Source organism: Symsagittifera roscoffensis, chromosome 1 (genome assembly GCF_963678635.1).
Source record: "Symsagittifera roscoffensis chromosome 1, txSymRosc1.1, whole genome shotgun sequence".
Lineage (NCBI taxonomy): Eukaryota > Metazoa > Xenacoelomorpha > Acoela > Convolutidae > Symsagittifera > Symsagittifera roscoffensis.
The window spans coordinates 62,509,530-62,531,778 of record NC_087062.1 but is presented as its reverse complement, the minus strand read 5'-3'; the positions used below and the strand labels follow the sequence as shown (position 1 = coordinate 62,531,778).

Below are 22,249 nucleotides of genomic sequence, written 5' to 3'. Positions count from 1 at the left end.
TTGGTAGAAGTCACTTTGCTGGCGTAAGAATTAATCTTTCTACCAATCATTGATAGTTTGTACTATCAATAGTAATCATAATATCTTTCATCGCTGATTTTCCTGAAGTCTCAATAATCTCGATTGAAGGATATTGTGAAAAGTCGCTCTCTAGGCGTAAGAATTATTCGTTCTAACAATCACAGATACAATTTACTATCAGTAGTGATCATGATATCTTTCATAGTTGATTTTAATGAAGTATTAACGTACTCGATCGAAAAATATTGCTAGAAAAAGCTCTCTAGGCGTAAGAATCAATCGTTTTATCAACCACTGGTAAGCTGTCCTATCAGTTTTGATCATGATAGATTTCATTGCTGAAGGCTCAACATACTCGGTCGGAAGTCATTGCTAAAAGTCGCTCTCTAAGCGCAAGAACTAATCGTTTACCAATCACTGATAAACTATGCTATCATTGTTGATCATCATATCTTTCATCTTATATATTAAATGAATAACACGTTTTCAGAATAAGGCTTAATGTTTAAGGGGTTATCGAGTGCAACGTTTAAAAAAGTTTAGATCAGAAAGTCCAAACATCTTTAAGCCTAGGACATTCTAGAATTCTGTTTGAAAAAAAAACCGAAATTCCTGTCTACTTTTTTAAAAAGTTTCGCGTTCACAGATTCCTCTCTGTCTGAAACGAATCAACTAAAAAGAGCAACCTCCTGTTTAGAAAAATTACTGATTATTAATTCACGCTAAAGAATAACTTTCAAAGTTTCATATTTTGAATAGTTTGCTTAGAAAAACTTAAATTTTAACGAAGCTAATTAGTCAATGATACAACTTGAATTTTTTCAAAGTTTAGTAGCTTGAATAGCTTGCTTAGAAAAACTTAAACTTTTCACCAACCGATCTGGTATATAGATCAACTTGAAATATTTCAGTTGAAATTATTTTAATAGCTTGTTGTTGCTGATTTCAATGACAGTATATTAGACTCGATCGAAAAACAATGCTAGAAGCGCTCTCTTGGTCTAAGAATTAATCGTCTACCAATCACTGATAAGCTGTGCTATTAGTAGTGATCATGCTATCTATTGTTGCTTAGTTTAATGAAAATTTAAAATAATCGATCAAAATACATTACTAGAAGTCACTTTCTAGGCGTAAGAATCAATCGTCCTACCAGACCAATAGCTCAATGTTCGACAAAATAAAATAATTTTGACCTGATGCAAACTTCTCAAATGGAACCCATCTCCTTGGTTCATCTGAATAACCCTCAAACTCGGATGCCGAACTCGCACGCTATGGCCCTCGGACTCTCGTGCAAGATAATGTATTAATTTTTCTAAAGTCATAATATGACCGTTGCACAAGTACGCAATGATAATTGCACAATGGGGAATTTAGAAAATCTATTTGCACGCCTCAACACATATTTCTCATTTCCTTACACCGAAGGCAAGGGACTGGGAAAATCTAATTCATTATCCCGGTTTTGTTCCTCGACTGGCTGGAATTGAGATAAAATTTCTTACAGGTATGACAGATTTAAAGTTTTTATCGCTTTTTTTATTGCTTTTTATCCTTTTGCTTTTCTTCTGTTGAATATGAATCTGTTCATTTGTGTACGGTGCGAGAAACTGTTTTTGCTTACATCTGGCATCTTATACCTTCCAGGGTGGCCCTTGCTTAAGCCGAACCCAACTGATTAGAAACCAATAAATTAGATCAGCAACAAACCACTATCTGCGCGGAAACTTTGAGTATAACATTTTTTATTAGAAACTTGGACTCATTTTACTTCTAAGGGCAGGGTTGTTGTTCCGAACGGGAAATCAAGCTAGAAAAAAGCCTAGAACACAAATTTAACGAAAAATAAAAGCGCATTTGGTACGTTTCATTTGAAATTAAAATACTAGGGAAAACTTGGGGTGACTTAAGGCAAAATTTAAGGTAGTTCCCCCACAAACTTTAAGGTAAACTTGAGGTGAGTTACGGTAGTAGTTGAGTTGACTTGAGGTAAAGTTAAGCTGAGCACTTTTTGCCGTAACTGTTGAGGTAACTTAAGGTAATTCTTAAGGTAAATTTACCTGAACTTTTTTAGAGTGTTTGCTGAAAACGCCAAAAAATGAGAAAAAAATCACTTTGAGGCTAAATTAAGTAACTATGTTACGTTTTTTACCAGTAATAGAATAATATATTGCATGTCTTAATAACGGTGTCCCAATCTTGTCTGGTACTGAAAACTCTGAGAGTTTTGCCTCAACAAATAGACGACAAGCCGCTGATTTTTTTCCCACGAATGTGCTCAGTTTTTGTGGTTTTTGTAATTTTCTTCATTTCCGCTAAGCGTAACGATAAAACCTTGTGGTCTGTTTTTATCTTGAGAGGCATTCCAAAAAAAGTCCGATCATGCGCTACCACCCAAATCCACTGTATTCTATGCAAATTCTATTCTGCTGTTTCAATTCGGCTTTATTCAAAAAATCTTAAGGCATAAGAAACTGATTCTCAATACTCTAGGGTGATTTTTCTTCGTCCGCACTTGATCCCGCTTTACACGCATTGAGTTTCACGCTGTTTTTGTTTTTCACGTCAAATTGATGATTTTGAACAATGTGGGATCTTTTTATAACCAGATATGTAGATATTCGGCTGGGCGGTCAATATCCTACGGCGAACTGTTTTATAGCCAAAAATGGGCAGAGAGATATATTGAGGGAAAATGCCATCCTGGGGTTAGGGACTGAAGTTTGTTCAAAGTGGACAAACTAGAAAATCAAAAAAATCTGGCCAAGTTTTATCGAAAGTCGAGGAACTAATGCTGAACTATTGAAAGACGGTAATGCAGCTTTTTGTACGTAAGCCTTAATATTGCCGACAGTGTTGTTCTTATAGAGGGATGGTTCTGCGAATATGGCACACACAGCGAACATTAAGTATTTAGCAGATCTATCGTAATAGATATCGAATGCTTAATTTGAGCGAGTTTGTTGATAACGTAACACTGGACATCATTGGTAACACAAAGTACTCAGCTTGGTTTTCGGAAATCATTTTAAAAATGCATTTTCCAAGATGAAGTTGAGCGCAAAAATGAGCAAACAGTGCAAAATTTTTCTTATGGCGACATGGTTTCACCTGTAATGATAGCTTCAACACAAATTTTATGGTTTGGGTGACGTGCCAAATGAATTCCAGAAGTTTTTTGGTTCAATGGTAGGCCATTGGTCACGGTTCGATGTTTATTTGCTACCGGTTAGCAATGCGGGGGTCAGATTGAGCACAAGTGGAGGACAGTTTACAAATACATTTATATATATATATATATATATATATATATATATATATATATATATATATATATATATATAATAAGTAAATATATATTTTTTAATTTTTATATATAATTATATATATATAGACTGTTTCCTCGTTTTTGTGCTCAACTTCATATATATATATATATATATATATATATATATATATATATATATATATTGGAAATATATTGGTATATGTAAATAAATATATATATATATATATATATATATATATATATATATATATATATATATATATGTGTGTGTGTGTGTGTGTGCGTGTGTGTGTGTGTGTGTGTGTGTTTGTGTGTGTGTGTGTGTGTGTGTGTGTGTGTGTGTGTGTGTGTGTGTGTGTGTGTGTGTGTGTGTGTGTGTGTGTGTGTGTGTGTGTGTGTGTGTGTGTGTGTGTGTACATACATATAAGGCCCTCCATTTTCAGAAGAATTTTCGGGCAAATATATGACAAACGAGTCTCCAATTTAATTATTTCTCGCTCAAAAACATTGTCATCGGTCATTTCATTGTCGTATAAGTTTTGTCAGACACTCGCAGTATTTCAAAAAGCTGTTCCACAATCTGAGTCTCGGGTTGGTAACTTGTATCAAATACATATTGAATTGTGATACAATTAATTTGCCCATACCATAAAACTTTGTCTTGAACGTATCATTATACAATAAACCCTGTCGCTATAATAAAGAAATTTCACGATTCGCTCGTTTTTGCGCTCAGCTTCATCTTAAAAAATGCATAATTGATTTTTGATTTCTAAATTGAGCAAGTAGTGATACCAATCATATCCAGTGTTACGTTATCATCAAACTCGCTCAAATTAAGCATTTGGTATCTAATACCGTAAATCTGCTAGGTTTTTAACTTTCGATTTGAGCAATTATCACAGAACTGTCCCTTTTTGCAAGCAACACTATCGGTAAAATAAAGTCTTCCGTACAAGAACCGAATTATTAAAATACCGCCTTTTAATAGCTCTGCAATAGTCTCTTGACTCTAATTTGTCTAGAATCTTGTTGTTCCGGCTTTCGATACGAAAGTAACGGAGTATTTGTGCTCGAGTTGGGTTTTTTTTCTTCAGGCAATTTTTAACTAGCCATTTTTGACGGAATTTTTTTTATATCATTCGAAAGGAATTGTTGTCATGAGCTCAAACTTGAAAAGATGTTTCACCTGTGATCGTTTTTCGTAAAGTTATGGGGGTTTAAAGATTGCCATTTTGGCCAATCTGAGACATTTTTTTTTGCGCGCGAAATATTTCGCGCTATTAACGCGTAAAGGAGATTTAATCCGTCTTAAAAATTGTTCCAAATTGATTGAAAGAAGCCTATTTGAAACAGCAGTCTTGTTTTAAATTTTATGCTGAATTGGTAAATGATATTTTCAATAGCTCCATGGGCTGCAATGGCTGTCTGTCAGAGTTATGTTCATTTTCTTAGTTTGTAAGCCTTGAACAAACTTAAGTACCCAACCCCACGGGAACATTTTCGCCCAATATATCTCTCTGGCTTTTTGATTTACCACCCTGTCGACTCTTAACGAAAGATTGCTTGTCCACGCATTTATTGCGCCGTCAATGGCTCGCTAAAAATTTTTCTTGAGTTCTGGTTGTCTTAAAGGAATTGATAACATCCTATCACTTATCTTGAGATGACGCAACTTTTATCTGCAAAAAATGGCTCTGTTGGCCCAATCGATCCGAAATTCGCTTACTCAGACATGCTTGCTTAAGTTTGCTGACAAAAATGGTTAGTTCTCTTTATCCGCCGCGTCCCGCACGATGTTTGTTGAAAATACGCCGAACTCTTCGACCCATGATTCTTCCTCACAAATCCGAATGTCGTTGCAGTTTTTTTACTCCGAGCATTCTCCATTGCCATTGACCGCGTTGACTGCGGGTTCAATTTTAAAATGTTTCATAAAATGACTCCTAAATTACGATTTTTGTAAGCAATGTTTCTACCTGGGCGTCTTTTCCGGTGAATTAGTTTATAAGCCTATTACCGCAATTATGGCAGTTATCTTTTGCCTGGCTTGTAATTATTGTTTCTTTCTATACTCGAGTGTCATGTTTAATATGAACGTGTTCGTGGCGACTAAATTCTTCTTACTCCCGAAGTCTCATCCTACAATCAAATTTGTCAAGGCTCTATAGAACTGCTTCAACGTCTCTTTGTTGCAGACCGAAAATAATAAATCTAAGCTTCGAAAAGTTCACTTCTTTCACAGAAGCGTCCTCCATCTTCGCCCATTGTTTAATGAGGTTGACATCAAAACTTTTTATATACGGGAACTTCTGGTAAGAAAAATGCAGTCTACCCTTGCAGCTTTTCCAATGACAAAAACATTAAAATTTGAGCTTTTTGTCCACTTTTCTCCGATTAATTTTTTTTCAGTCAAGCCGTCTGTTTTCTTGTTTTTGCCATAGTCTAACTTGCTCCTCGTTACTTGCCTCTCGATCTTTGTCATTCCCTTTCTCTCCCTCTACCGGATCTTCCATTTTCGGATGCAGATTCGTTGCATACACGATTGGAAATAAGATGTGGCCTATATTGATTTCTTCTTGCTCTATAAAATCAGCTGAAATCGTTGTGCCCACTCGTTCCGCAAGGAATAGCCGGCGCGTGGAGGGAGGGGAAGGCAGAAGGTTGGAGGCGGGTGGAGGGTGTCGGGCGATGACTTGTCTCTCCCCGCAATTTAGGTGGTCAACTTTTCCAAAACGTCCCTATTTTACGGCCTCCATCAGTTTTTGGTTGACCAACCCAATAATTTTTTCAAAGGAGTATTTGGCGCCAACATACACTTAGTTTGAGATGGGATAGCGCGTCCCTAAAAAATTTCCAAAAAACGCCCTCTAACGTTATTTTTCGTCTTTTTTTTTAAATTTGCCGCATAAAGTTTGGCTCAAAGTTCGTCTCAAAAACTGACAACGAAAAAATCGAAAAAGCACCCCCTTGAAAAATTCTTGCGCACAGTAGTACTGAGGACAACTAAACATGTTTTGAGTCTCTCGTATGTTCGAAAAATCCGATCGACTTTTTTTGATAGGCTTGCGTGATTTTGCAACTTTGTAATGGACTATGGAGACGTTTACAGCGTGCAGACAGTTTGAACTGAATTGAGACTTATGAAATGAGGAATTGAGCCTGTTAGCTACCTCCTGCCATGCTTCACTTTCTTACCATTTGCGCCGTTTCTTTCTTCCGTTATTAATTCCTATTTTGCTCTTTTCATTTGCATACCCGCTATTCAACCAACAGCACTAGTAAATTCCTCAGTAGTCCTTTTCCATTGCTTTCTTTTCAGCCCTCCCAACACTTTCAGCTCTGTATATATATATATATGTGTGTGTGTGTGTGATAAGTAAAACCGATCAACCGTACGTTTGTTGAAGGAACTTAACAGTTCACACAAGGGACAAAAAACATTACCCCGTTCACTTCTTATAGCTTTCCCTCTCTTTCTCTCTCCCTTCTCCAACTTAAATTCGATTCCACTGGCTTTTATTTGTCGTACCCCCTTCTTCTAAGCAGAAACGAATAAGCCTTTGTAGATGCCAGGCACAGTTAAAGGCACAGGGTGCCAAGATCCATTCTGACTGTGTAGTTGTGCAGCCTTGTTCTTTATCTTACAAGAGGTTTAAAAATTACAGTTGCTTTAATTGGCTTTTATTATCGTTCATTTTCTTGCAAAAGTTCTCTTCTTTTTTTTACTTCTCATTTTTGTCTTAACTTTTTAAGAAATTGAATACAGAGATCATTGAAACTTCTTACTATTTTAATAAAGCCATTTTAATAGAGTATTGGAAGCCATTTAGAGATAACAACGCAAAAGCAACAACAATCACGTAAGCATTGAAGTACTAATTAAGGGGAGAGGAGGCGTTTTTTAGACATGGTCGAGACCCAGAAAATCTCAAATTCTATTAGGTGCAGAACTAAAAATTATACTTAGCGCTGGACAACAAAGTGAGCTCTAATTTTTAACTTAGGCTTAGAAAAATTTCATTCTTTGCCAAAAATCTCAATTTTTTTCATCAGAAACTAAAGGTTATTGATCCGGCCATTGAAAATGGGGAAGAATTTTGCATTGAAGTGTGTTTTCGTTTTTCCCCCCTTTTTTTATAGTTTTTTTAAATAATTTTCTATCCCATCACATACAAAAAGAAGTTTTTGTAGATTTGGCGGTCGGAACATTCTGTGCTACCTTGTTTCAAACTGCCTTGATTTGATACCTCATACTGCCTTGAACCTTGTTTCATACTGCCCTGAGTTGATCAAAGGAGACACTGTACTGTTTTTGGTTTTAGTTGAGTAAAACCAAACAGTACCTTCCCGAATTTCCAACCCTATAAATTTCTAAATCGCTTAAAATAAACTTATTTGAGAATAATATGATAACAAGACTGCTCGTATCATGATAGTTTTGATGGCCCCTTATGCTTTAATTGAGAAAAATTCAGTATTATTCACATTACTGGTTGAGTTTTCCACTGCACACAAAATATCAAGATGAAAATGACAAATGACTGAGCGTATTAGGACAAAGTTCTGAGAGATATGACTGTTTTAAAGGTCACTGAAGTGGTATTCACAAAAAAAAATTTAATGAAAAAAATTTTTTTTTGAGATTTTTTGTTTGAAAATCATCCCTCCACATGCTCGTAAAGTACAAAATTATAGATTTTGCATTTAACAAAGTGTTAAATGCAACAAATAACATAACTCAATTCATATTGAAACAATTTTTGAAACGGAATAAATCTCCGCTTACACGTTAATAGCACGAAATATATCGCGCATTAATTGTCCTAATTTGCTCAAAGTGGCAATCCTTACACCCTCACAACTTTACGACAATTGATTACAGGTGAATAGTTTTTCAAATTTAAACTTAGGACAAAATTAGTTTTCAAATTGTGTTTTTAAAAAATTACCATCAAAAATTGCTAGTTAAAAAATCGAAATTTGTCTGCAGAAAAAAATCACCCCAAGCTCAAATATTCCGTCTTTTTCTTAGATGGTTGGTTGGACCAGTAATTATGAGCGAGTAACCAAACTTTAGTACAAAATTATTCTGCGATTAAATTTAGAATAAAACAGGACTTAATTTTGAGGTCACATAAAAGTTTTTTGCTTGAATAATTGACGAAATAAACGAAAAAGAAAAATAGATAAAAATATTTCTTCATTTTTTCTTTATGTTTTATTGAGCGTATGGGGGAATAAAATGAAGGCTGTGTCTAGCATCATTTTGGAACGCATTAACAAGCAGCTAGCGTTTTATAAGAACGCAATTTATCGCGCGTTAATTATACCAAATTAGCAATTTTCAAACCCCTACATTCTTACTAAAAATGATTTCAGGTAAAAAGATAGTTTCAGTTCAGTAATAATTTGTTGATAAGTTTCTGGCGTTGAAAATTTGAATATCAAAAATTCAAACGGTTTTTTTTATGGAAAAACTGCGCTATTATGACTACTAAAACCATGAAATGTAAATTGATGCAAATTCAGACAAGACTGCTCGTATCAATGCGAAGCTTTGAATGTTTCGACTGCTTTTTAAGGTCTATTGGGCAGTAACCACATGAAAATTAAATGATTAAAAATAAAATGATTTTTTTTAATTCGAGATTTTTTGTGAAAATCATTCCCCACACGGGCTCTTTTTCCTTTTTCCCCCACCTCACAAAAGTATCGATTTCATGTTGTAACGAGTGGTTTTACAAGGTTGAGTATGAAAGTTAAATAAGTTTGTCATGGCCTAATCAGTCCGTATGCCAAATTTGATAACAATTCGACAATGTGAACAGAAAAATTACTCTAAAAAATTTGCAGGCGGGGAGAAAAGGAAAAAGAGCCCCCACACGCCATATAAAGTACGTAGTAACAAACAAACAATATAAAGTACGTAGTAACAACTATGACAAATCAGCTTCCTTCAACCAATTTGGAACGATTTCTAAGACGGATTAAATATCCGCATACGCGTTAAAAGCCCGAAATATACCGCGCGTTAATTGTCCCAAATTGGCCAAAATGGCAATCTTTAAACCCCATAACTTTACGAAAAAAGTTCGCAGGTAAAATATCTTTTCAAATTTAGGCTCAGAATAACAACAACTTTTGAATGATAAAAAAAATTCTGTCAAAAATGGTTCGTTAAGAAGTCGAAAAATGTCTGAAGAAAAAAACCCACCCCGAGCACAAATATTCCGTTATTTTCGTTACGAGGGTCGGATTAAAATTAGCTTTATACAAACATCGACTAGCCTAACAAGACTGCTAATTTCATGGCAAATCACTGAATTTTTACGACAGCCCTATCACGTCTAAGAAATAATTTTTGATAAAATCTTTTAAATCTTTCAGTTTTTTAAATCCCCTCTCGCGCTCTCTACAAAAAATAGCTCTTTAGCGTCCAGCTGTGTAATAATAAAGCCAAAGCTTGCATCAACCCAGTTTGAATCGCCTTTAGACTTTGATACCAAGAATTATAATGCATGCTAATTGTTTCTAATTGACAATAACTCTAGCAGGTGAAATATCTCTTTCATTTTCAACTCAGATTATCAATAGTTTTCAGATGGTATGAATTTTTTTTATTAGTGGCTAGTTCAAACGTCGACTTCTGTCGGAACAAAGAGAATCAGACCAACTAATTTTTTTTTCATTTTCGTCCAAAGTCTTTCTATCGGTTGTTTCTACTTTTTTCGGAACAACGAGAAACAGGCCAACTAATTTTTTTTTTTCACTTTTGTCCAAAGTCGGAACAAAAAACTTTTTTTTTCTTTCTATCTGCTTCCGCGTTAGTCTAATTTACACATCCGGTTGCAATCGTAAACGTTTGAACCGCATCACGATCGTGTTACATTGTTCTAAAGCATGCTTTTAGATTATAACAAAAAAGAGCGAAGAAAGGAAATGAAAAGGAAAGGTAAGTGATTCGCAGAAGGGAAAAAGAAGGAAAAGGTAATATGGGGAATTGATGAAGGGAGGAAGCGAGGAGAAAGTAGTAACTCTGTCTGGTTACTTATAGAAATAAACCTCCACACCTCATTTAAAATTCACTTCCTCCCTCTCAGTATTCTTGTGACGTCAATTGAAAAAAATTAAACGGCGGCGACAACACAAAAAAGGGACAAAGTACAGCCAGAAAAAAGACAACAATTTTTGCGAAGAAGAGTGAAAATGAATGAGCATGGTAAGCTATGGTGTGACTTGAAGACAATACAGGCACGGCGCCAACTCATACAATTTATTCAATTCCGTGTATTGTACCATCTAACTTCATAAATTTCTCATCTGTTTTAAATCTAATCGCTATATGAGATAAATTATTGCTGCAAACATCAATTTTTCTGAACATCGCCGCTTTTTGTTCTGTCTTTCAAAAAAAGTGATCATCTATTTGTGCTCGGGTTGGTTATTTTTAGTTATTTAGAACGTTTTTAATGTTGAGCAGCCAAAAATGATACTCGTAAAATTATACCAAAGGGAGGACCCTTTGGAAAATTTTGGCTACCAGAGTCGAATATAATGAAAAAAATGAATTATAATAGATAATGATTTGTAATGATGTTTTGAATATTGAATTTAAAATCCCCTAAAAACCCATTTTCATGGTTGGATGAACAATAAAATTCGATAATATTCATAACAACCGATTTTCCCCAAATTCAAAGTGTCATTACAATCCATTATAATATATGTACTCCATTTTTTTCAGTATATTAAATTTTTTGTTCAAAAAATCCACGAAAAATGATTTTTTTTTTTGCAAATCTGAAATGTTTACTCTATTTTTTGCACCAGTCTGCAAAACTAAGACCCGACCGATTATGTTCCTTTATAAGTACCCCCTTCCCAAAAAAAAACAAAATTTCACACTCACATCCCCCTTTCCCCTTTCACACCCACCACCACAACCCATTCCACAAAAACTCCCTGTCGCCACCGTTAAATTAGGCATTCAAGTTCAAACTAAATCATATCTACATATCATTCTGTCATTCATTTTTGCTCCCCTTCGGTGCTAGCCATCAGTGACAGGTACTGGCTTTCGGAGTGTCTGACTTCGTTGGTTGACCGCTCAAGCATCATCGTTTTGACCATAGATACAATTGAGTTGCTTAACTTGGGATTTTATTGAAGGTACTAAATGAAGTTTTCAACATGGTGCAGCAAGCAGTACTTAAAGGAGGAAAACCCACTGCGGATTACGTCTTTCTTGCCAAAGAAACCCGCCGAACCACCGATGCTGTGGAAATTTTGTATACATCGCTTTCGGTGGGGAATACTCTATTATTTCAGCAATTTTTTACTTTGGGGACACCCTTACGGCGGCGCAGATAGGGGCTCTAGCGGCGGACAAAGACGTGAAATATAGAGTGGAATCGAAGCAAACACTGATCTCTAATCTACACATGTTTCTGGGGGAACAAGGTCGAAACGAACTGTATAAAAGGATACCGCACTTTGATCTGGTGGTCACACGCTACTCGAGGGTACTGGATGCGGTCGAGCGAGAATTCAAAAAGGAAGGAAATGAGATTTACAAGATCTTTCAACTGCTATTGCAAAAAAAAAACGAATCAGCGAAACACTGGACAATTTCACTCCTGCTAAGCGGTCTCATGGCTACGTTCAACTTCGGAGCGCTGGAAACCCGGATTTTGATGGATGTGTTCACGGTGATTGTGACAAACCGCGGAGCCCAAAATGAGCTGTGTAGATCGACGAAAACCCCGGAGGAGGTGTATCGAATGGTGTTGTCGTACGAGCGGGGGAACAATTACGCAAAGACGTCAATTGCAGTTGAGGGAGCACCAGCAAGCGGACCGACGTGTGGAGAACTGCAAGTCGGGACGGAATCGCTGGGAAAAATCAGGGGCGGATAAAGGAAGAATCGAGGGCGAGGACGTGGTTTATTCCAAGAGAGAGAGAGGATAATTCCGAGGGGGAACTATTATGGGGATCGTAGGTGTTACAATTGTGACAAACCGGGTTTTATGAACGAAGGAACGAATGTGAAGCAAAAAGAGTTACATAAAATTTTTTCAAAAGTTGGGGAATTTTACAAAGACTTGTCTGACTAAGAGAACTAATCGGGGACGATCCTCGGTAGCAATGACTAAGAGACAGGAGGACTACAAGCAGTTCGAGCTGGAAGACACGGTCGACGATACAACGCAGTAAGAGAATTCAGTGAGGTGAGTGAATACACCAACGAAACGCAATTCTTCCGAGGACTCAGATAGTTCAAAGAACTATCTAGGTATGGCAAAACGATCGAGGAAAAAGACGAAATTGACGGTTGCCGGCGCAAAACTGCCGATCATAATCAATAGAAAAAAATAGTGTATGGTTCGACAGAGGGTTGCGGATATCGATCTCCATGATTGAGGAACTTCAAAAAACGTTAGGCTCCGCAGAAAAAAAAGGTATCTGAACTAACACTCAAGAATTCCGATCTAGAGTTCCGAGATTAAGAGAAAAACCCACTCCACTAAATTGGAACGATTAAAATAATACTCGTGTCGAATGAGTGGGCAGCCTCAGCATCAATGAAAGTGATAGGAGGAAATCGACCGTCAAAAACGGGACGGGACCTGATGGCCAAACTGGGCTGGCAGCTGATAGAAAAGAGACCAGTGTGAAAAAGTGACGACAATTCAAGATGGCGATGGCACCGAGGAAGATGCCAAATTGGAGCCGAGGAAGATGCTAAAAAGTGCAAAAAAACCTAAACGACCGCACAAAGCTAAGTCGAGCAAAAACGGAGACGAATCGAAGCCAAAGAGGAATCTGAGTCGGACGAGGATGATAGGCCGCTATCATCGAAGCGCATGATGGAAAATTACTGACAAAATCGGAACTACCGGAACGCGAGCTGCCAGCAATGATCCCAGATCCAGGCCTCTATAGAGCCCTCAGAACGGACAAAATAGGCCGCAACAGGGCTCTTGAAGCGGACGAAGCAACCAAAGTGAGCAGGTGAAACTCGCCTACCGAAATCAAGAAAGCAGAAGCAAGCCTAAAACCAGGGTCGAGCGCGAGCAAAGGCGACACAGAGAAAGCAAAAGCGGGCTAAATTAGAGGAAAGGAACAAAAAAGGCTAAATGACGTGTTCGAAGAGCTTAACGAACCACCGGCACAAACCGTACCAGCACCGGCGGAAGTGATACCGAAAAAAAGGGCGCAAGCAAAGGCTTGTGCCATACACAAGCCGAGTCTGCAACAGCACCCAGGAAAAAACTGCATTCAGATGAATCGGGCGAAATAGAATGGGCACTGTTATGATTTACTACTTCTCAAAAGGCGGCAATGAAAATTGATCAAAAAGAGACTAACCAGAAAAAACTATTTGAAACTGTTATAGTCCAGGGAGAGCACGACTGTTCGGAGTCGAAAACCGAAAGTTTAGTTAAAGATTTGCCGTACTTGGTGCTTTTTGTAGCTGCCAAATACATTTCAATTGAGTACTTTGAATTATCTATCCATAAAATTCATTTCGTATGTACCTATTCAAATTTCATTTCACAAGAGGGAATACCAATGTCGTTAAATTAGTCATTCAAGTTCAAACTAGTTCATGTCTATTTATCGTTCTGTCAACCATTTCTTTTCTTCTTCGATGCTAGCAATCGTTGACAGGTACTTGCTGGCCTTCAGAGTGTCTGACATCGTCGACTGACCGCTAAAATATTATCTTTCTGATCATAGATACAATTGAGTTGCTTAACTTGGGAAATAAGTTAACGTATCGAAAAAGGCTTTTCAATATCCTAATATACTCAACCACCATACTTCGTTCCAGACCCCTCACACTCACACACCCTTCCGCCACCTTTTCCCTTTTGCCCCTTCCTCATCCCCCTCACGTCTCACTTTGATCCCCTCTCCTAATTTAACGCCCCTTCCCTTTGATTTCAAGTCCCCCCACACACAGACCCTCGGATGTTGGGGATAGTTTATGTTGGGGGAGGAAGGAAAACATTTTAGTAGGTGGCAAACTGAGGGAGGATTCAAAATAGTTGGACGTTGCGTTCATCATGGCCAACCACCACAGGGGGGTTATACCTAAAAGGAAGCTTAGCGTTGGATGGGGTACAAGGAGGAAATGAGAGACGTAAAATGAAAAGAATGTATAAAAAAAATTACATGCAAATCTGTGAAGGAAAACGTGAAAACAAAATAACAATTTTCTGAGTCAAAAGCAACTGCCAATTGGTGAAAACACTGCACAGTGTTGAAAGTTTCAAAATAACTTTAGAAAAAATGAATTATCCTTTGTTATAGTTTCAGATAGGATAAAATGGATCAAATTGATTTCTCAAAAAATATATAGATTCGAAGCCATTTTTATTCAATTATAATCGATTATTTTTAATTTTTGTGGAGGCTGACACTGAAAACATATTATAATCGGTTTTTATCCATAAAATTTTAACTTAAATTGATGGCCATGGCTCGGGTCGGACGCCGTCTCCCTCAGACTTTCGAAACCCTCACTAACCAATGGGTCCCCTTTGGTATTATTTTTTGAAATCTATTTTTGGTCTACTAACAGTAAATTTTTTCTGAAGGCGCCTTTGACACAAATATATAGTTTATTTGAGAGGGAGCGCACACTGAAAAACGCAAATCTTTGGCCAAAATTTTACAAAAAGGTATGTTTGACCTCTTTATTCAAAAGTTAGCCTGCGGAAATCGGAAATCATTCCAAATTAGCAAAGCAATTAACTCATTGAGGGACAAAAAAAAACAAGACTTCTCTGCTCGCACAAGGTAATGCATTGAGTAGTTTAACTGAATTTTTTTGTATCTCAAGTAATTAATAGCCGAAAAAATTATGAGAAAAAAAATAAGTTTTTGAAATTAAGAACTAAAAAATCTAAAAATAGGTGTAATACTTATTAAATGTTATCTCAGCGCGTCCTCCAAAGAGTCCTAGATCAGCACCCGAATTCAGGGACGGATCTCGGATTTTCTCGAGGGGGGGAGTGGATTTTCAAAAAAAAATTCAAAAATTGAACCGACCTTTTTTAGGTCAATTAAATTGGTTTTCTGAGCTCTCCCAAATCACTAGAAAATTTTTGAAAAAGCAGGCCAAAAAAAAAGACGTTTTTGAGTATTTTTTGAAAACTTTTGACCAAAAAATTGCGCTTGTTCGGCGCGCACTCCCCCCGCAAAAATTAGAATTTTTTGGCGCCAATTCTAAAATTAAAAATCATTGAACAATTATTGGAGATTTGAGATCAAGATAAACTGAAATTATTAGAAATTAGCAAAACAATTAACTCATAAAAGCGTCGACTGCTTTAATTAATCTACTATAATTTTGCTAACAGTAATCCTGTATGCAGTTCGTACAATTTTTCTACTGACTGCCGAATAGGGTTCTTACAGTTTTGTCAAAAAGGGCTTTATAGTTTTTTTGGGAGAAATTGAGAAACTTTGGAGGGCTCATATCATTTTTCGGGAGACCTCGAGAAATCAATTCGGTTGGCCTAACGGTTGACTCTTGTTGGATTTTACTAACTTATTCAGAGAAAAGATCGCTGGAAAAGGAATCTAGTTTTTTGTTTTTCGAAGAAAATAACGGAAAGATTGTGCACGAGCTGGTGTTTTTCTCGGGACAAACTTCGTCTTTTTCACTAGCATTTTTTTACAGATCTCTTTTTCAGTCTGCACAGTGCACCAATTTAAACAAAAATGCTCGTATCAGGACGAAACCCTGAATGTTCCGACAGCCTTTTAAGGTCTATGCAGCAGTAAAAACATTTAAAAAATTTAATGTAAAAAATGATAAGAAACAATTTTAAAACTTTTAAAACCACACACCATATAAAATACAAAGTGATAGATTTTGCTCCTTGTAACAAATCAATCATGGCAAATAAGCTTCTTTCATCTAATTTGGAACAATTTCCGATTTTTAAGATGGATTAAATCTCCGCTTACGCGTTAATAGCGCGAAATATATCGCGAGGTAATTGTCCCAAAGTGGTCAAAATTGATATCTTAACCCGATAAGTTTATTAAAAATATAATTTCAATTTTAAGCTCAAGACAATACCTTTTGAATGATAAAAAAATTCTGTCAAAAATGGCTATTTAAAAAGTCGAAAGAAAAAATCCACCTCGAGCACAAATATTCAGTTACATTCATTATGAAAACCGAACCAAAAAAAATCACCTGTGGTCATTGTTCGCAAAGTTATACGAGTTTAATTTTGAGACTATTTTTATGGCTATAATTGTTCCAACTTTCGTAACAAACAAAAAACTGAATATTTGTGCTCCGGGTGTTTTTTTTCTTCAAACAAATGTCGACTATCTAATCAGCCATTTTACAACATTCGGAAGGTATTGTTGTTCTGAGCTTAAATTTGAAACGATATTTTACCTGTGATCGTTTTTTGTAAAGTTATGAGGGTTTAAAGATTGCCATTTTGGCCAATTTGGGACCGATAACGCGCGATATATTGCGCGCTATTACCGCGTAAGCTGAGATTTAATCTGTGTCTTAGAAATTGTTCCCAATTGGTTGAAGAAAGCTTATTTGCCATAATTGATTTCTTACTCGGACTGAAATCTATCACTTTGTACTTTATATGGCGTGTGGGCGGATAATTTTCAAAAAAATATCTAATATACGAGCAGTCTTCTATACTGCGGGCTATTTTTTTTAAATCTTGCATTATAATTTGTCGTATTGAAGTGTGTGACAAATAAAACATTCCAATTTGAATTGAGGTAACCGATTTGTTTCTATGAATACGCTTTCACACGTAAAGTATATCACATTGAACTTTACATCGCGTGTGTTGGGGGGTTAACTTGTAAAGTTATGAAAAACAAATCAAAATTTTCCACTTTTTTCTCGAAATTTAGCATTTTTTTCCGAAGAGCTTTCGATCGTCGTTAGAGGGCAATCGGATCATTCACGGCTTCGCTCTGTTACGAGCAGTATTGTGGCAACGCGCGCTAACTTCTGCATCCATTGAAAACAAGGTACTTTAAAGTCAAGGGAAGATGGGTCGTTTCAATTATATGGTGGTGTTTAATATATCCAAAGCGTTTAGAAGCAGCAACCGATTAAATATTGGTTTTATGTCGTCTTATACGCATGACTTACTTTCAATCTGTATCTCTAAGTCCGCCTCTACCGCCTTTCTGTCATCTTTCACCATTCCAGCGTATCTTGATTTGAGTTTTAATTTCCGCTACAAAGCTAAATCCCCTCAGCTCCTAACCTAAACCCCTCCCCTAAACCCTTCATCAACCCCCCCCCCCTACTTTGATTTCTTTTATTGCATCAGGTGTAATTGGGAATTTTAATGAGAAAGCGGAAAGACTGCCATCTTAGTGTAATACGAAGACGCTAGTCGGCCTTCAAAATATCCCTGCTGACATGTCTGGTCTGCTATCTCAAACTTCATTTGAACCCATGTCACGCATAGAATTCCCAGAATTATTAACATACTAATAATAACATAATACCGGCAAATATTTGATGCACGTACTCGCCAGCTCAGCTTCGGGAATAAATTAATTTAGTGTAGAAATCTTGATCATCATAGATTCATGGCTTCAGAATTACTTAAACATCTTAAATATAAGAACTATTTGGAGGTAAACGTTCTTACCACTTTTTGAGAAATGTGAGCAAAGATGACAATGGGTGAAGATTTTAAGGGTCTCTCTAACTACCCCTAACTATTGCGATTCGTTACTAAAAACAAAATTCACATATGTTGAACTTTTGTTTTAGTTATTTATAGGGCGAGAGATTTGTTACAAGGTCCGGATTTAGTTAATATGAGAATTTTTTTGTGTTTTGAGCTCACTTTTAGCTGAAAACTATATTAACAAGAAAACAGAAATACTGTTGTTTGAATTGGGAAGTACGGGGTGTTGTCTCATGCGTCATCAGACAAAACTAAATTAGAAACAATTGAACTTAAAATCAAACAACTCATCAAAATTATTTGTTTTAAGGGAAAAAATGAGAGCACAGAAAAAATAAGACAAAAACAAAAATATACTTATTGAAGTTACTATGTAAGGTTTTGCGAAAAGCGTGCATATCGGCCATAGCTAGGCAGCTGTGACTGAAAAAAATTGAATACAATTTTGAAAAAGAGATTTTCAGCTAGGCAGATACTGTACATTCAAAGGGTAACCAGCAAACTTCAATAAATGTTAGAATCATTAAACTTTTCAAATTTGTTCTAAAATACTACCCCGATTTTGTAACCTAGATTCAGAGCTGCACAGAATGTCAATTAAAAATCTTCAATCATGAGTTTTTGGAAAATTTTTTTTCTAGGAAATTATCAATTGGTAAAACTCATTTTTGAGTAAAAATAATTAAAATAAAAATTGCTGTCAAGGGTAGGTATACTGCTGAAACTTCCCCTTTTTTCGCTTCAAAGTTTCACTAAATCATTTTTATTGATTTATTAATTAGCTATCGATATAAAAAACCAACAGAAGTCATAGCAGGATGAAAACGAGCTATTTTACAGTGAATGGAATCTACATTGCAAACAATTTAGAATTGTTGTTATGATTATCATTATGAAGAACTTCTAAAATGTTTCCTTCAATTGACCTTTAATTTTAAAAGGGAAACAAAACTGCTCGTATCAGGGCGAAGCCCTGATTGTTCAGACTGCTTTTTAAGGTCTCATGAGCAGTAATAACCTGAAAAAAAGTAAATGTTATAAAATAAAACGAAACTTTTTTATGACAGATTTTTTGTGACAGTCAAGGATATTTTTTTTCAAATTTAAGCTCGGAACAGCAATACCTTTTGAATGATAAAAAATCCCGTCAATTGTTAACAACTCGAAATTTGTCTGAAAAAAATACCACCACGAGCACAATTTTTCCGTTACTTTCGTTACGAAATTCGGAACAACAAAACATCAATCCGGTTAACAAAACACTCTTTGGGTAACAAATTTGTTGAATTTGTTATTTTGATGCAAAATTTTTCGTCTATGGTAAATTTTGCATCATTTTTTTAAAGAAACTGAAAGCTTATATATTTTTTTAATTATTGGGGGATTCCAATGAATATATTATAGACACGGCAATACCTTTTGGTTGCCTTCGAAAAGCTGTTTGTGTTTCAGCTTTTAATGAGAACAAGAAAGGTATATTTTACCAAAACTTGATTTTTCTTAGATAATTTGCTTCTCAATTCTTTGCGACGAAACTTTAAAAAGAATTTTGTGTACGGCCAAGTAGGCTTTCATGGTGCAGCAAATTGACTGAATAAAACTGACCGGCCAAAATTGACTGAATAAAAAAACTAACCGTGCATAAATATTCAGTTTTCTATGAACTTCGGATCAAGTAACTCATTTGCACAAAATTTTGATACCAACACAATTAAAACGCCAGAGAGTACCCCCACTGTCTTCTCCCTTTAATTGCACCAGAACTTTTACGTCTCAGTGCCAAAAAAAAACATTTTGGAATGAAGATAATTGATATAAAGATCAAGTAGAAAATTGAGAGAAAGATCAAAAGGTTAATCGTAATAAATTGCAAAAAAATTATATTCAGCTGGACCAGTTTTTGTTCAAAGAATAAGTATCAGATGCCAAACAGAATATTTAAAATAAATATCTGTAGCCAAACATTCGCAATTTGTGAGTTCACGCTGCTTCGCAGATGACTCAAGTCTCCAGTGGAAAGTTTTAGCACTCCAATCTCACCCTAAAAACCGAATACATTTAGATACAGCTGGATAACGGTACAAGCAATCTATGCGACTTTTAAAAAGTCGATGAGAGGGGCTTAAAATATCTTATCTGGATATTATCTTTGGATAAAAATAGCTATATCGAATAATCGAAAACTTAAAAAAGATTAGCTAGATAATCCCAAATAGGCTTATGAAAAAAATAGCTGTTATCAACTTGAAAAAAAAATATCAATGACTTTTATTGATGATATCATTAATCTTACGACATCGCAAAAATTATTTGAGATTCCAGATACACCGGCAATACTTTTTTGCGTTTATCAGCGGACAAGTTTTCGCCAAGCTGAATAATCTTTCAACATTGTCACTTATACTCGCTACCCACTCTAAACCAGGTCGCGTTTCGCGAGATTGTAACACTGAATTCAGCGATTATCTTCTGCGATTATCTTTTTGAAAAAGATTTTTGTATCGATACTTGAGCTTGTAGAAGATATTAATAGATACAAAAAAACGATGTTTAATTTTTTATTAATTACTTTTTTTTACTTCCTTGGCCGGTGATGCAATAACACGCACATATCAATTCGAACATTAATGTTAAATCTCACTTAAAAGCCAAAATACCCATTTTGATATAAAAGATAACACAAGTACAAAAACAAACGGATAACACAATGTCTTTGATGATTGACTCTAGCAAGCTTACTGGAGAACGGTTGCCCTCGCAAGCAAATTTTAAAGCCAAAAACGCCCTTTTCGGCCTGTTTTTTTTTCAAAAGTTTGCCTGCGGCGCATTAGTTTTGGCGAAAACAGGCTCTTTGTTCTGCTTTGGGAGAGCTCGCAAAACCAATTTGGTTGAACTAAAAAGAAGTTCGACAAAACTTTTGAATTTTTTTTTTGAAAATTCGCCCTCCTCGAGAAAATCCTAAATCCGCCCCTGTCTCAAATAAAGGGTGTTTAATTTGCGGTGAAAACTTTATTCCTCCATTGTCTTCCAAAAGAATTGACTGAATTCCCCAATTTTTATGGCAAGTAAAGCCATTTAAAATTTGCGGTGCTAATGGAATTAAATTGAGGCCAGTTTAAACACGTCCCTCTGTAGGTTGACCAAAAATCAGTTTTCTTGGCGAAATGATTTCAAGTAAACTCTCCAAAAGTATTTTCAATCAATTATTTTCCTCACGGAATCCCTAAATCATTTAGAGTAGGTTACGCTACGTGTTTCACAAGCATGGAAATCATATTCTTCACTAGTACCAATATTTATCAGAAATTATTGTTCTCCTACTTTCCAAGAAAACGGATTATTTATGCTTGGTCTGTTTTTTTTATACAATCAGTTTTCGGCGATCAAAAAAACAGTGGTTAACAAAAAACTTTTATGCCCCATTGAAGATATCGCCTACTTCAAATCAAATTTAAAAAACATTTTTGATCATTGGACCAAGTCAACATCCTTCCCCAAATATGTTTAAGGGGGAGGATGTTGTTTATGAGTTCGATTTTTCAGCCAATCAAAATTGAGCATTTTACACGCAGCGCTTTGCAAATTTAATTTAAACTGAACGCTGGGGTGGAGGGGGGAGGATGTTAACTTGATCCTGATTAATTTTTGCAAAGTTTTGGGAGTTTGAATTTTTCCAATTTGACCATGCTCTGGACTAATTTATGCAAAATTTGAAGATTTTTTCCATAATCCTGACAGCGTAATGCGAATTATTTATGCGTGGCGTCTTACCCCGAACAACAAAATTGTTGCAAATCGATTTGAGGCTAGCTAATTGATCGTATTATTTTTGTACTAGTCGTACTAATCATATTCTCACATTTGATCTTTGTTCTTTGATTTGTCACATTGAATTTTCTTGTTTTTATAAGTCTGGCATCATCAGTCCAACGGTTTGGCCCAAAAAATTGTTCACTAATTAGTCACTAAGTATTCACTTAATAGAATCTATTAAACAAACAATGTTTACAGAAATTTCAAAATCATTTACAAAGTGAGATTCCAGATGATTTTGAGATTACCAAAATTAATTCAAGAAAAAACAACAATGGTTATGAAAAATTCTTGCTTGTTCTAACACTTGCAACGTTTTAGACTTGTGAAAATCTATCATTTTGGAATTTAGATTATAAAACTACCCGCACTCAGTAAAAAGAGAAAACAATCGATTATATTACAATCT

General features: G+C 35.8%; 1 protein-coding gene across 4 annotated transcripts in view; it reads left to right on the top strand.

Moving 5' to 3' along the window:
- Positions 1-1,463: 1,463 nt before the first annotated feature.
- The window catches only part of LOC134847096 (uncharacterized), a 77,102-nt gene continuing 56,316 nt past the window's right edge, over positions 1,464-22,249 (top strand). The window contains exons 1-2 of one of the 4 annotated variants that reach the window (XM_063864528.1): positions 6,552-6,594; positions 6,694-7,176. The gene's annotated coding sequence lies outside the window, so the exon portion shown is untranslated. Of the gene's footprint in view, positions 1,532-6,551; positions 7,177-22,249 lie in introns of those variants that run through there. The other 3 variants (XM_063864529.1, XM_063864533.1, XM_063864527.1) reach the window with 3 other exon arrangements.